Source organism: Trachymyrmex septentrionalis, unplaced genomic scaffold (assembly GCF_001594115.1).
Source record: "Trachymyrmex septentrionalis isolate Tsep2-gDNA-1 unplaced genomic scaffold, Tsep1.0 scaffold87, whole genome shotgun sequence".
Classification (NCBI taxonomy): domain Eukaryota; kingdom Metazoa; phylum Arthropoda; class Insecta; order Hymenoptera; family Formicidae; genus Trachymyrmex; species Trachymyrmex septentrionalis.
The window spans coordinates 3,680,837-3,696,392 of record NW_017306059.1 but is presented as its reverse complement, the minus strand read 5'-3'; the positions used below and the strand labels follow the sequence as shown (position 1 = coordinate 3,696,392).

At 33.5% G+C, this 15,556-nt stretch overlaps 1 protein-coding gene across 3 annotated transcripts in view; it reads left to right on the top strand.

Annotated features, from left to right (window-relative positions):
• Positions 1 to 2,260: 2,260 nt before the first annotated feature.
• LOC108755415 (probable serine/threonine-protein kinase MARK-A) overlaps positions 2,261 to 15,556 on the top strand; it is a 32,494-nt gene continuing 19,198 nt past the window's right edge. For 2 of the 3 annotated variants that reach the window (XR_001939766.1, XM_018498385.1), the window contains exon 1: positions 2,261 to 2,289. The gene's annotated coding sequence lies outside the window, so the exon portion shown is untranslated. Of the gene's footprint in view, positions 2,290 to 3,822; positions 3,878 to 15,556 lie in introns of those variants that run through there. The other variant, XM_018498386.1, reaches the window with a different exon arrangement.

Sequence of the window (15,556 nt, the reverse complement as noted above, 5' to 3'; positions counted from 1 at the left end):
TATTAATTAATTATACTCGTATATAATAATAAGTTAAATTTAATGCTAAGTTAAACGTGAGATAAGAAGGAAAAAAAATTAAGAAAAAAGAGATTCCATGTATTTCTATTTTAATCTTTCTTATTTACGATTTCTATATCAAGATGTATATCAGATAAATAAGAGTTCAAAAAAAATTTAGCCGCATGTCATAAATTCTGAATTTTTTTTAAAAAGTTTTGAAAAGAATTTATTTTGCAACTGAAAATGAACTCAGAATTGATAGCATAATGCGATTAATTACTTTTTAATTTTTTTTTAATTCTCTGTGCAATCTAGGATATACAGTTGGCATAAAAAAGTAAAACGTAAATAATAAGCGAATTAATCAATCACAGTAGAGATTGTAAGGCTATAGCCAGGGCTTGGTAAATAAGTGATATGACTTATTTGAAATAAAAAATATAAAGTAGGGATTCCAAAAGAACTTATTTAAAATATTAAATAAAAAATAGGTTACAAAAAATTATTTAAAATACAAAATAAGAAATAAGACCCGAAAATACATTAATTTATTTAAAATATCAAATAACTTTTATTTAAAATAGAAAAATAATTTGTCTTTTATTTTAAATAAGTTTTTGAAGGCAATTTCTTATTTTAAATAAGAAATATGCTTAATAATCATATCTAAGCTGTGTTTCGTTATTCACTGTGAATATCGAAACTACAGTAAACATAACGTGGACTTATAGATTAATTTTCAATATTCGCAGTGAGTATAACGGAATACAGACTCGATAGCAGTATTCGTAATCCGTTCTTATTTTAAAACCGTCTTAAATAATATCTTTAAATGCTAATACAACCTTCTGATTGACTCCATGACAATCTCAAATATAAGAATCGATTATGAACACCGATTTTAATCGAGGAGATTTCGATTGAACTCTCGGTCGAAAGCTTCGTAGTTCGCGCCATCGCGATTCACGATAGTGTCCGAGTTCGCCACAAGATGGCAGTCGCGGCGGACGACGGGCTGGCGCTGGGAGCGCGCGTCCAAAGTCAGGAGTACCGTGTCGTCGACTCAGTTAGGAGTACAAATACGTTACTACGTTCCGCCACGTTCCATAGCTTTCTCATGTGTCACCGCGTCGCGGGTATGTATACGCGCACGCCCGTCGTCATCGTAGTGTCGTGTTTTAACGCCGTCATCCGAGAGGGAGGAAAATAAAAGAAAGTCGAGATCCAGTGTCGTAACGTCGATCGCGGGGAATTCCGCGATCCCGGATCTTGCGCGCGATCGCGAGAGTGCGACGACTCCGTACGAGAGAATAACGGAGAAACGGTCAAGCGGGCGACGCAACATACGTAGAGGTACGCTCTCCTATATACGTGCATGCTGCGCGTTCATGCATGTGCTTGCGCGCGCGCGCGCGGTTGTACGTGAGGAAGCGAGACAGACGGTGGCGAATCGACGGAGAGAAGTGAAAGAGTCGGGCGGCGGAGGAGGAGGCGAGAAAAAAAGTGGGAAGTGTGTCGCGCGCTCGCGGCGCACCATCGTCATCGAGGAAGGTGCCCGGAAGTCGCCTACTGCACGCGCGACTGCTGCGCGCCGACGAATAGACAAATAGACAAAGGGGAAAAAGTTACCGCGGGTGGGCGAGGTAGTCCCCGACGTAGGAGCAAGAGAAAAAGAACAGAGAGAGAGAGAGAGAGAGAGAGAGAGAGAGACGAGACGAGATCAGAATACAGAGTACTACGAAGTGGAGGAAGGCACGGTTGCGTCAAGATAGAAGAGGTGATCCATCAGCGGGAGCACGAGAGTTTCGCATCTCGCGAGACAGAGAACGCATAAAGGGAGAGAGAAAGAGAGAGAAGAGAAAAGGGTGGGAGAGGCGAGAGGATTGTGTCGCAGACGGTGGAATGTAAGAAGCGACCGAGCGGTGCCGTGTAAACACGCGTCTCGAGTGAACCGGAGCGGCCCACCAGCGACGTTTAATTCGATGTCGTTGGCTTCCCCGTCGTCGTCACCGTCGCCGTCGTCGCAGTTGTACGACAGTCCCGACGGTTCGCGTCGTAGAACTTGTGCGGGAGGAGTAACCGGGAGCAACATCTGTGGCATCGATCATCGTCGCCGCCGGCACGGCAGACACGCGTAAATGAATACACATCACAAATGACGGTGGGCGGACCGGGTAGACTAGAGAGGTGCTGGCTGGACTCGTCGTCGTCGTCGTCGTCGTCGCCGTCGTCGTCGCCGTCGTCGTCGCCGTCGTCGTCGCCGTCGTCGGTTTAACAGACAAAAAGGTGAGCGTCTTTTTTCTTTTTGATCTCTTGGTACGCCTTAATTCTCTCTCGTCTACGAGTCTCTAGTGGACTCTTCTGTAAAAATGGCTTCGGGCGTTTTACCGTTTGCGATTGTTTTATTGTCCCTAAGCGGTTGTTGCACCGTACGATGTTGCTCCCGATAAGATAATTTTCACGATTATGTGTTGATAGCACATCACTCAACTGATCATTTCTAAACTGTCGCGTCGCAACGATAGCTGAAGTTCTGATCGCGACGTGTTATTCCGACTATGTCGTAATTGACACTTCTTGGATGCTAATTTCCGGACAAACTTGTTTTTAACTTCATTTCTATCGCGTCTAGAGATAGTACAAAGTGTAACAACACAACGCCTTACATTTTGTCATCAATCAATTTGACGTATCGCAATTACTGAATGAGATTTTTTTTTTGGCAACGCTAACATTATACGACACTTTGTTTCTTCTTTAATTTGACTTTGACTTTATTTGATTTTATTTGATTTGACGAACTTTACATATCGCTCGTTTGCTACAACTGACATAATTGTGATAAAAACTGCGATTTTTTAGTTGCTTGCAGAAAAACGGAAACATAAAAAAAAAAGGAAAAACATATTCTTAAAGAACATATTATTTCTGTATGCCTACAAATTGCGTTTCAAAAATAATATTACAAAATTTTAGTAATTCAAACTTTTTTTCTGAAAAACTTTGTTTTTTAATTATGTATTGTAGCAAATGAACGATAAATACCTTCTTTTCATTAAAAAGTGAATACAGAATTAAAGTATATTATTCATTTGCTACAACAATAACACAACTGAAAACAAAGTCTTTAAAAAAAAGTTTTAATAGATAGATCTTTATCTATCTATAGATTTCGTCTTTTTTTTCTGTCAAACAATTAACTTATTATTAGTGTCATGTGCTAACAACGCAGTTGAAAACAATAAACCTATTAAATTGATAATTTTAAAATCAATTAGAAAATTTTATCAATATACATCTTTATCTACCTATAGATTTCGTCCTTTCTCTCTCAAATGATTAACTTAGTGTCAGGTGCCAATATTACAGTTAAAAGAGCAACCCTATCGATCGCATCTTACCTTAATTATTTGTGAAGATGGCATCGGCTTTCATATACATACTCACACATTTGTGCTAATCGCGTCAAGAAAGATGCACGTTATCGATGCAACATCGAGACTTTTTATTTCTATTACATTTTTATCGTGAGAGGAAAAAAATAGTTCAAGGTAAACGTCTATTTCTCCAACCGGATGACTCCCCGCCCGCAATGATTCTCGCAATGCAGCTTCAAAAGAACCTCGATGCATATCGATTGCATAACAGTTACGGTAATGTCTTGCCAATGTACTTACCAATAAATAGCATGCCAGTCGTTAGTATAGACACTATATTTACGACGTATCGTGCGATAATATCGATCGTGCAGAGGAACCATCCCGGCAACCTGTCCTCCGAAGAGATATTTGGGTGGGTCCATCCGTTGTGTATCCGATAAATTCGCAACGTCTGGTATGGTGGTGGTCCAGCGATCTCTTACGAGTTCAGATGGGTAAACACAGTACGCAATGTAATACGATCCCGCGAGGAACTTCTCCGTCTGTTTTATCGAATACGTATATCCTCGTATCGTTGTATATAGTGTACATTGTGAGATGAAACAATAAGTTTCTCCGGGGACTAATCGATTACCGCTTTACAGAAACTCGGTACTTCCGAGATCATAGATCTAGCAAGCATTTTCTTTTGGAAAATGTCGTGAATTGAATGCGATAAAAAAAAATTAAAGGAGACATTATGGTTATGACTAATTTATTCTCAAAGAGAATGAAGAACAGTAATAATCTTGTATTTTATTAAATTTGCCAAATGTTAATATGAATATTTCACTAATAATTTTACTGTCCAGGGAGAGGATAATAATGTTGCGCAACATCGCGATAATATGAGGTTAGGGGAGGAAAGGATTTTTAGTTAAATATATATTCATCTCACTGGGGATAAACTGTTTTTAATATTTATTTGTGTTTAATAATAATGATAATAGCTATTGAAGCTATTAGAGAAACAACAATTGACAATGTATTTATTTTATCAGCGTTGATAAATAAATCGTATATTTAATCGTCTATTTAATGTAAATTTAAATAAATTTTATTTATTAGGACCAAATAATTCTAACGAAGCACATTTTACGAGCACTCTGTACAAACTCTTCCTCTTCTTCTCCTTTTATAAATTGTAATTCTGCGAAAATATTTCAATTACATTCTTTCACATAACAGTTGGCGTTTGAATAGTCCGATAAAATTGATTACATAAAACATTAATTACTTTGGCGGAAATTACAATTCGTGTAAACCCACAAAAGTGGAGCACAATGGTCCTGAATTTAATTAATAGCGATAACATCATGTATAAACACTTATCGAATATAAATGTCTATAAACACGTATCTACTTATCGAATATAAAAATTAATAATATCAAATTTGAACAATATTACTGTATTAGAATATTTGATGTTGATATTTAAATATTCGATTAATTTTTAAATTAGATACGATGTTTCCGATCATCGGAAACATAAAAAATAGAAAAATATAGTCTTTAATATCTTCTCATGTCATTTTTGCAATAATTCTCATTTCACAGTAATTGATATCCAATATCGTAAGAGTAAGAAAAATAATCGACGTCACGCGGAACGTCAAGGAAAATAGAATTTAATTTTCCTCGAAATTTTTTACGAATATCACGTTTGTAAAGAAATTAATGTGACGCAAGATTATTGATTGATATTTGAATGATTACATCTCCATTATACGTTGCTCAATAATAATTACAATAGTACAATATGTCATTGTCGTACAAGTTGTCGTAAAATGTTTGCCTCTTTTATTATTTTATCGATAATGTTTGTTAGCTATAAAGATAACTTATGTATACACTGAGAAAAATTGCTAGTTGAAAATGAATGAACTAGTAAATTCTGATCATATCAATCAGAATTCCAATTGTTATGATTGGACATTTGGTTATCTCGAGTAGAATTAAAATAAATTCGACTATAAATTTCTGATTTTTTTCAGTAGAATTCCAATTAATATAATGAGATTCTTGTTTCAGTACAATTAGGAATAATTAATTTTATGTTATTGAAAAATGTCTTTAACTGAATTTAAAATCAATATTTGTTTTGTCTGTCTGTACAAAAAAATAATATCTTAGAATTTGAGATACTTTCGAGAGGAAAAAAAAAATGAATAAATTTGCTAATGGCGTTACTTTTAATTCATTGTTGCTTGATATTTCTCCCAGTTTTTATATCGAGACTTATTCGAAGAAAGTTTATTGAAAGATTATATGTAACGTTACATATTTTCACAAGTTTCGACAAGGCATTTTATAAAGTTTCTTCGAAATTATTACCTTTTCAAAGAGTGTTTTGTATTACCTTTAAGGGCGTTTCATCTTACTGAATTAAAATATCAAAGCAAGAGCAATATAGGTCAGGAAATTTTAAACTAAATAATTAAGCATTATATAATTAACCGAACGACGAAGTTATCAAAGTTTTCTGTTATTAACCGCTTGCAGAAATGCTTCTCTTGTTTCGATGAGACGAAAATATTTACTGGATCGTATTCATAGATTAAAAAGCTAGTCATTTCCAGATAAACTGTTTAGCATTCCTCTACGTCAACCCTGAGACACTTGAAAAAAATTCCAACGAAACTGCCAGTCGTTGGAATACTAATTTTATTTAGACCGTATAGCTTTTCACGTAGTAATTTTTGTACTTAGTTTTTCATTTGGTTGACTTAAGGCCTTAAGAGATTTTCCGTTTCTAATTTTTTTCAGAAATTTTATTAAATCTTTTTATTTAAATTGAAATTAATTTTTCTTGAGCAAAATTTTAAAAACATTTTCTCAGTATAAAGATAATAAAATATTTTGATAATTTTAGATTAAAATTTTATTAAAGCGAGATACGTTTGAAATTAAATTATGCCTGAAATAAAAACGTTTTGTTGTTTTTTCTGCATTTTTGAAATGACTTGAAATGAGTTTGATTTGTTTGTTTAATTTGAGAAACTTATATGTAAAAATCTTTTTTTAAATTTCCTTGTGAAATATGGTAGGTTGAAAAGAGAGACAGGAAGTAGAGAGAGAGAGAGAGAGAGGGGGGAGGGAAGTGGGACACTGTATATATTGTGTGACATTCTTGGAGTGCTCTGTTCCCATTCATATGTTTCATCTCTGTTTAAACATGTGAAAATATCAAGACATTTGGCATTTCAAGAGCTGGAATGAAATCGTAGAATATTTGAGAACTGTCAGTAAATACATTTGTAATTCACTTAGATATTAAATTATTATAAAGCAATTTATTTGCAAAGATGCTTTAATATAAATGATTGAGCATAAATGAAGAAATATTATAATCATAATGTAATTCTTGATATTACCATTACAAAAGAATCTCTCGGCATGAATGATATTATTAACATCATGTAATATTTATTATAATTAGATCATAAAACATATAAAAACATGTTTTGTTATCAAATGCGCATTTAAATACTTGAATAAAAAAGTTCATTTAAATTTTTCCAGAAAGTTATATTTTTATTGTAATCTATATATATTTTTATCTTAATTGAAATTTCTTTAATAAAATTGATTAAAATTTTATTGAAACGAGATGTACGGAATTAAATTATGTTTTGTCGTTTATATTTTTTTCTATATTTTTAAAACTTGATTTATTTGTTTAAGCTGAGAATGCTTCTGAATGCTTTTATTACAGAAAAGTATATATAAAATAAATCTTCTCTAGAAGTAATTTTCGTCTCTTCCTTATTGTCTTCCATCACTCCCAGACAAGATAGAAAAACCTTTAACTTATTCTGAATGATAGATTATTTTCACTTACACTTTCTTTCGTACACACATAAACACTATTGTTGTTTACTCCTAGATAGCCAACGGTATTTATACGAGGGAAATGAACCAGCGCAATTCGGAAGCGGAGATCAATCTGTTTGTCGAGTGCATTATCTCAAATTACGCAGATCCGGTCGCGTCAAAGTAATCCGTGCCAGCTCGCGCTGTAGAAACTCTATAGAAACGACACTTGTCTGCGTGCTGCATTTCGAGATGAGAGAGTGAGGAAAAGTTGGAGAAAGAAAGAGAGAAAAGAACGGGGACCTATAAACAATATTAGCGTCAATAGAGTAAACAAAAAAAAAATTATCGGAACAAAACTAAAGTAAAAATGATGCGTCTCATACATAGAGATCACTAGCTGAAATTTCCATCGCGCGGAATCATAACACTCGTAATATTCTTTTTTTTTTTATCTCATCATTCTTCATCCATTGCATTATCGTGAAATCCGTGCGTGTCGTATGCGTTTGAAAATATCATTCCGATCAGATTTGCGCGAGAGATTCCCACACTGCCGATAGCTTATCGATACTACCTTTCTGTAACTCAATTTACTGATATCATCTGACAATGTCAATATGTCATCGAGTATATCAATGCGGATTAAGCTATCAGCGATATGTACAAAACAGCAGAAATACATTTTATAACTTCTATCAAACTTTAGAAGTGTGATGATGTCTTTCTTGGCGAAAGTTTTATTGGATCTCCCTGGTGTTCATAATTGGATCTTTTCTGTGACTTTTCTGACTTTCTAAAAGTACATTTTTCAACGTTGACATATTTCTAATGATATTTCTCAACCCCAAAAAAATACTAATAAAGTAAGGCAGAGGATTCAGTTTAATCTTTAAGACTTAAGTAAATAAGTTTATTTAAAGATACACTGGAAAAAAAAAGTCTTATTGCATTAATTGGAAATAATTTTCAATCAAAGAAAGGTAAAAATTCGACATTTATGTTATATCAAACGTTCTAATCGAAATATCCAAAAATTCAGTTACCACAATTCTGATTTATATAATCAGAATTCGTTTTGTACTTTTTGTTGGTACAACTAGAACATTTTTCTCAGTGTACGCAAGTTGATAGGTTGAAGGGGTGCTCAGAAAATCTCATTTTAAAAAATTTTAATTTTGTAAGATATAGTTTTTATACTTTTTATAGTCACAGTTTTTATATTATGTTATAATTAAATTTCTATTATATATATAATACTCTTATAAGGTAGAGAGAAATGTAAATAAAAATAATAAAGTTTAATGGACTTTTTATAATAAACCGTCAAGTAATAAATTAGAAGTCAGGAGCGAGTTATAAGCGAGTCAGTGGGGTGTCATAATACAAAATAGGTCATAAATCTTAAGAAACTTACATCCAGAATAAATACTAAACTGAATGGTTTTGTAATGAGTAACTTTTAAACTTACTACAGAACTGTTAAATTAGTGTTTAACCATAGCTAGAAAAAAAACATAATTTTTTTTATTACCATCACAGGCCTAATCACAAATTAACCAGAAAATGAAAAATTAGGCCTTATTAATTAAACGCTCTTCTCTTGAAGTTTTTTCATACTTCTGCGAAGCACAGTTAATTTCATCTTTGTCCATGACTATTCGCACAGTTACGCACGTCTAGTGCGGCAATGTAAACGCTCTAATCGGCCGTAATTATCATTCTCGTGAGTATGAACGCCGCTGTTGTTCCCACTGGCGGTAGCAGGCGTGGATTAGTCGCGCCCCTCAGGATATCATCGGGTATTTCTTCGTGGCGCGCATGGTGATGCCGCGGAATCCCGATAACGGTACGCGAATACTACCTGTTACGTGCCTACGGTACGTTTACGTTACGCATTATCGTCACGGGATATATTATCGTCGCTTCGATCGCGAATCCCCGCGCATCAATTACCGTTACGGCCACCGCCGTACTTTTGATTGCGTAAGGAAAGCGATTTTACCGGAAAAACGAAATGCGCCGTGATGATACCTGATCATTTCGCAACTCTAGAGAGCTCGTTAATTTATTCTTTTTTTCTTTTGTAAACGTATTGTTTCTAAATCAATTATACTCTGAATAATTTTTAAAAAATATATATTTTTTTTTTGATTACTCAATTTTAGAATTCAGCTCTGTAAAGCTAGAAGGACCAAATCAGCAGAATCAAATCGGACCTATCGGAATTTTTAGTACTTATTTTGTATTACATTAATGATAATTTTGTACCGTGTGTCATTTCGAAAAAAATCGTGACGCTGCTGGCTTAATATCGAGCTGGCAGTATCAATTCAAAATAAAAGAAAAATAATATCTGAAATCAATACGATTGAATTTGTACTATTTTGTACAAAAACAATTCTATGTTATGTGTCATTTCCAAGAAAACGGTGACACTAACAGTTTAATATTTAAGCTGGCAGGATCATAAAAAAAACAATACAGGGCAAAAATTAACATAACTGAATTTGTATATACAATTGAAAGTAAGTTAATTTTACATGTTTTCTGCTTAAATGACTTTATTAGTATATATAATATAATACTTACAATTTAAATGAGGCATTTTACGTCAAACCGGGTACCTTTGAAACATCATTTTATTTTATTTTCTTTTTTTTTTCTTTTTTTTTACTAACATACCTATTCTACAGATAAAAAAATGAGACACGTGTTTCGCGAAAAAAATGTGAGCTTTTTTATGAAATTATTGACGCTTGTAAGTTTAAAGTTACATAGTTTAAATTTATAAAAAACGTCGCTCATACGAACATGCAAATTATTATATCGTTGAAATCATTACAAAAAATGCAAAATTTTCCAAAAGTCCGATTTTAAAGATCTTAAATTGTTCTATAGATTATTTTTAATTTATCATTTTCATATAAATAAATCATTTTCCATTTGTTTACAATTTTTATCAACATTTTTTATCACCGAGTCACCAATTTAAAAATTTTATAAATATATCATCATACTATTATCATTTTTAATTATGAAATAACCCTGAAAATTTCAAAATGAAACTCGAATGGACTGTACAGTTAAAAAATTCGAGTTCCATTTTGAAATGTTCGGTACAAAAATATCATTAATGTACAATTTAGTACAAAATGAGTACTAAAAATTCGGATAGGTTCGATTTGATTCTGCTGATTTTGGTTCTGCTAGCTTTATAGAGTTTTAGAATTCTCAACTCTAATTACAATAATAAATTCTTCAAAAAAATTTAATTTTTTTTCTTGAGATGAAATTTTCAGACAAGTTTGAGATAAGAATGTATGTCGTATAAATCAAGATTTATTTAGCATCCACGTAGGTGGAGAATGTGCGAGGGCGAAACTGTAGCTTAAGCCCTTCGCTAGTAATTCGTGACGGCCTTTGCTTCTCTGACTCGCACCTGATAAATATTACACAAGCACCGAAGAATAAATACTTTGCTCACTTTTTTATTTTCCTCAAGATTTCGTAACGAAAAGTGTTAAAGTCAAATCTCAAAGGTTACCTTTTTAGGAATGGATAATGGGATCAGTACTCGAAATATCATTTTGGAAATGACTACTTTCTTTATAACAAGCAGAGATAAGTTCATTTTAAATTATATTAAAAGTGATATTTAAAGCGCACACACACTAAGAGGAAGCTCTCTTCCTGGAGATCTCTCGGCGAAATTTAATCCATCAACGTAATTTACATTTTCTCAATAGACGATCTTATTTTTTGAATGAGCTTGGCACATTAATATTTTCAATCCATTAAAATTTTTGAAAAATTCTACTTATTCGCAAAAATGTTTGTATGTTATGACTATACTTTTCTTGATTGCATTATGAATTTTATTAATTTTTTCAAGATTTGATTTATGTTCAAGTTTTGATTTATGTATGACATGAAAAAATACTGTTTTAAACTTTTATTCTTTTTAAATTCTTATGTTTATGCCAGCAAATGAATAATTCTGAAGATTTTTTATTATGCTGGTTGCATTTAAAAGAAATAAATTTATTGCACTTTGTGCTCATTTTTATTAGAAAATTTATGATACTAGAAAATTTATGATACTATTAAATATATACACAATAATACAAACAATAATATAAAATTAAAGATGAAATTAAAAGTCGAAATATATTAATAGAAAACTAAAAATTTTTCAATATTTCGTATTGTATACTGAAAAAAAATATACTAAATTTGAATAAATCATTTATTTGAATAATGTCAACTAATATTTGCTAAATGTAAAGGTATATTTACTTGGTACAAAATTATTAATTTGCTTTAGCTATCATTTCCTTTTGTTGATATTTATTCATTTTAAGTAAATGTTAAGTTAGGCACTATTCAAATAAATATTTATTAAAATTTAAAATAATTTTTTCTCGATGCAAAATTAATCTAGATCCCTGTTCAACATTTACGATGTATATATTCGAAGCTATTGCTGCACTGCTTTAATAGCTTATCTCATTAAACCATTTTAATATTGTTAATCTTATCTATGCGTATATAAAAATAAGATGAGATCATGCGATGGCGTTTTAAATGTCACGTTTTCCAATAGACAGTAGACTTTTCACAAGATACACGCCTCATCGGGCAGATTAATTGATTTATTGAGCGAAAGAGAAGTGCAAGGGTTGAACGTATTAGTGAACATACGTTCCGTTCGCGTATTCATGAGTAATACACCGATAGTGTATCGAGACTCGATTTCCCGGATAGTGACCAGTCGTTGGCCGCGCTTGGCACGTTGTTGACCTTTCTGCAACATCGAATTCCACCGATACACCTGTCAATCTACTACGGCTATTGCAAATCGCGACGGTACGGTTTATTCCGATCTGCCTCATCGTGGATCTTGCGAGAGGCCAACTCTCTTGCGGTGATGTTCCCCGTCCGCTATAATTCGCGACTTCCGTGTCCGCGCGAATGCGAAAGTGTTCAAGAAAGTACGACGCTCCGTTTACGACTGCATCCGGGAAATGCGGTCTATGAAGAGAACGCATAGCGCGATCTAAATTTCAAATGCGGGTCCACACGCTCATATCTCTCGGAGCAGATTATACTTTCTAAGCGTGAAATTTCCGCCCGGCGGAATCTGTGGCCTCAGATACGCATGTTTGTGAGAAAATTCGTTGGAAATCCTCCTTTGCATATTTTCGCGAAGTAATAAACGTGTTATTATGCAACAAAATTATGAAGAGCGAGCGACCTTAATTTAAATATTAACTTTAATATTAAAGAAGCGATATCGCGCGAGGAATATTTATTAATCTTCTCAATGTTTTTGTTTATTTAAGAACTTATTTCACAATAGTTTCAAATTAATGAAAAAGTAATGAAAAAAATTACAGATTATTTTGAAGCGTTTAAAAGTAACACAATAAATTTTGAGCGATGATCAAAAAAGTTATTATGTTACTTTTAAATCATCTACATAGATTAAAAGTTATTTTAATAAAAAGTAATATTATTTTTAATTTGTGCTTTAATAGAAATGTATGGAAATGTATTATAAAATAATGACAAAAATCTGAATTTTTTAAATGTTTATGTTTTTAAATTTTTACAATTACAATTTTTAAATATTTTAAATATTCAAGATGATCTAAAGTAAATACATTATGATGCAAAGATTAGATGTTTTGTAAATGAACAAAATATTTATTTCTTTTAAATCTTTGTAACTCAGTTCTGAATCGCAATAAAGCTTTGCATAAATCATTTTGAATACTTAAAGTACTTGTACAAAACAAATTTTAATAAATTATGTAAACCTGTTATTCGACAAAAATAGAACGCTACAAATATAACTTTCATATGTATATAGTTTATTTAAAGTATGAATAGAGTATAAATATTAACACGTTTGTATAAATGAATGTAACACATTCTGAATCGAACTGATAAGGACTAAGGAGATAACTTTCGTACTTTTTAAGGAAAACTCAATTTGAAATAAAAATTTGCGACGTAGTTGATCATCCGACATCTATTGATGCTTCGCGGTTGAAGTGCGTTTCAGGTGTTCGCCCCGAAGAGTCGTAAACTTATTACGTGTAACTGACGCTCGTGCATCACATTATTACGGACACGTGCAGTAAAAGCAGGTCAGGCCAACATCACAGACATGCCCGTGTCCAGGTAAATCTTGATAGCAATGGATGAGCGTCGTTATCGGTTAAATGTCAAGTTCAATTCACTGCGACGCGATGTGATGGATCCGGATGAATTCGGACAATTCTCGCTTTCCTTGCACGTGGAAAATTACCGTGATAGTGAACGCCCTGGATATTTAGAAGTGATGTTCCACGTTACTGATTATACAAAGGTGTTAAATCTTTTTAACAGATACTAGGAACAGATACTAGGAAAAATGCATAATTGTGAAATGTATAATTTTAATATTTATAATATTTATACGATTTTTAATACGAATGTCTAAAAATACAATTAGAGAAAAGCCGTGTAATTGTAACAATATTGAAATATAATATCACACACAGTATGAATTTATGTAATATAATTGCGTTTAAATTAAATTAAAAATAGAATTGATAAATGGAATTAAATAAAAAACGGAGCGTGTTTTTATTTCTATTATATTATATTACGAATACGTATATCACATTTTAGTAACATTTCGAGTTTCGCGTTGGGTTATTTGACAACGTAATATTTTTCTTGTTTTCCTTCCACAAGATATTTTTCTATTATTTCTGTCATTTTGTGCAAGCATATAACAGTTTATAGACGTAAAATTAGGGTATTCACGTTAGTCAAATTGTTAATCGCATTACGCTTGTTAATTACACTTCGCACAAATCCAGACGAAGCTCGTGGAATTTTTATTGGTCGCGATGTCGCGGTAATTGCATTACTTCATGATGTCGTAAATGACATCAATTATGATTGCGTAACAGCGATTAATTTCCCATGTTCCAAAACCACGGCAAAAAGAATTAAACGCATCGATATGACGGACCGAGCCGTGATTTATTTTAATTGAATCCGTTTCCGAAGGGTACGCCGATCGATCATGAAATTATCTCATCGTACGACAAACATTTGTTAATACCTGATAGGTGAATTTTTCGATATCTGGCAATAAATCGGCACGTGACGACGAACGTCGTTTTCCCTTAATGGATTCAGGTACGTTAGCTAAGATAATTTATTATCTTAACAATGAAACGATGGTGCAGGGAACGCTTGTCGATAATAATAACACCGGCGAGAATGGGAGAGAATACTCTCGTCTTATTTATATCGCGACATAGGCAATGGACGCGTTTGCGCGAAATAAAAGCCGTAAACCTCGGCGAGTGAATGTCAGTCTTACGTCAGCATTTGCTATAAATTGCACATCAAGCAGCGGATGATTCGATCGTTAAGGTATTAATCCGATCTGTTTTCGTCGAGCTGGAGGATCTTCGGATATGCCGTTTTCCGAGAAGAAAATTTGACGTGCAGGCTGGCCGAAGCGGTTCACCTCCTTATTGGTACCTTCTCCGCATCGCTCGAGAAGGTTTATTTTTGCGTTCTTCGTAATCCTCGGTACGAGTATCCGGAGCACGCACGGCGAGGAAATGATTCGCAGCTCCCGACGGGCCGCTGCGAGTGGCCGCGTTCCGCAAGGCAACGAAGACGAGAAACTTCTTTGTGGATCCCAAAGGAAAGGACACGGGCGTCGTAGTCGTGGATCGAGATTTTCGCGACTCGCCGTCGTATTGTATTTTTGTGCGCTTTTATATAGAGAGAACGAGAGAGAGAGAGAGAGAGAGAGAATATTATTAATTTATATTTATCCCAAGAAGGATCTCTTCAAGTTTGAAAAAAAGACAACGATACACATAAGGCAATAATATAACATAAAAGAAAAGTAAATATTTATGAATATAGACAGAGAATCAGAAAGTATGGCGTACACGTATTTAATAAGAATAGAAGCAGAAGAGAGAGGGCGGAATACGAGATACTGTGCTGACAAATCGTATAGCCTCGGCGCGTCACGGTACATCATGACGTGTTTCGCAATTACGTTCCGCCAAAGACAATGCGTTCCCTCGGCAGCACAACATTGGCTCCTATTCCCATCTAGCGCTAAATTTGATCGCGTACTGTTCGCTTCGTGGTCGCATTAGCGTTATCTTCGCGTTTAGACTAACAAAGCGGAACAAACGAATAAAGCGAGATCTCATGTTTATCATATTTTTTTTTTTTTTTTAAGGTCATCGATCTTTTGGAAAGTGAGCGATAACCGATCCTGTCCGAGT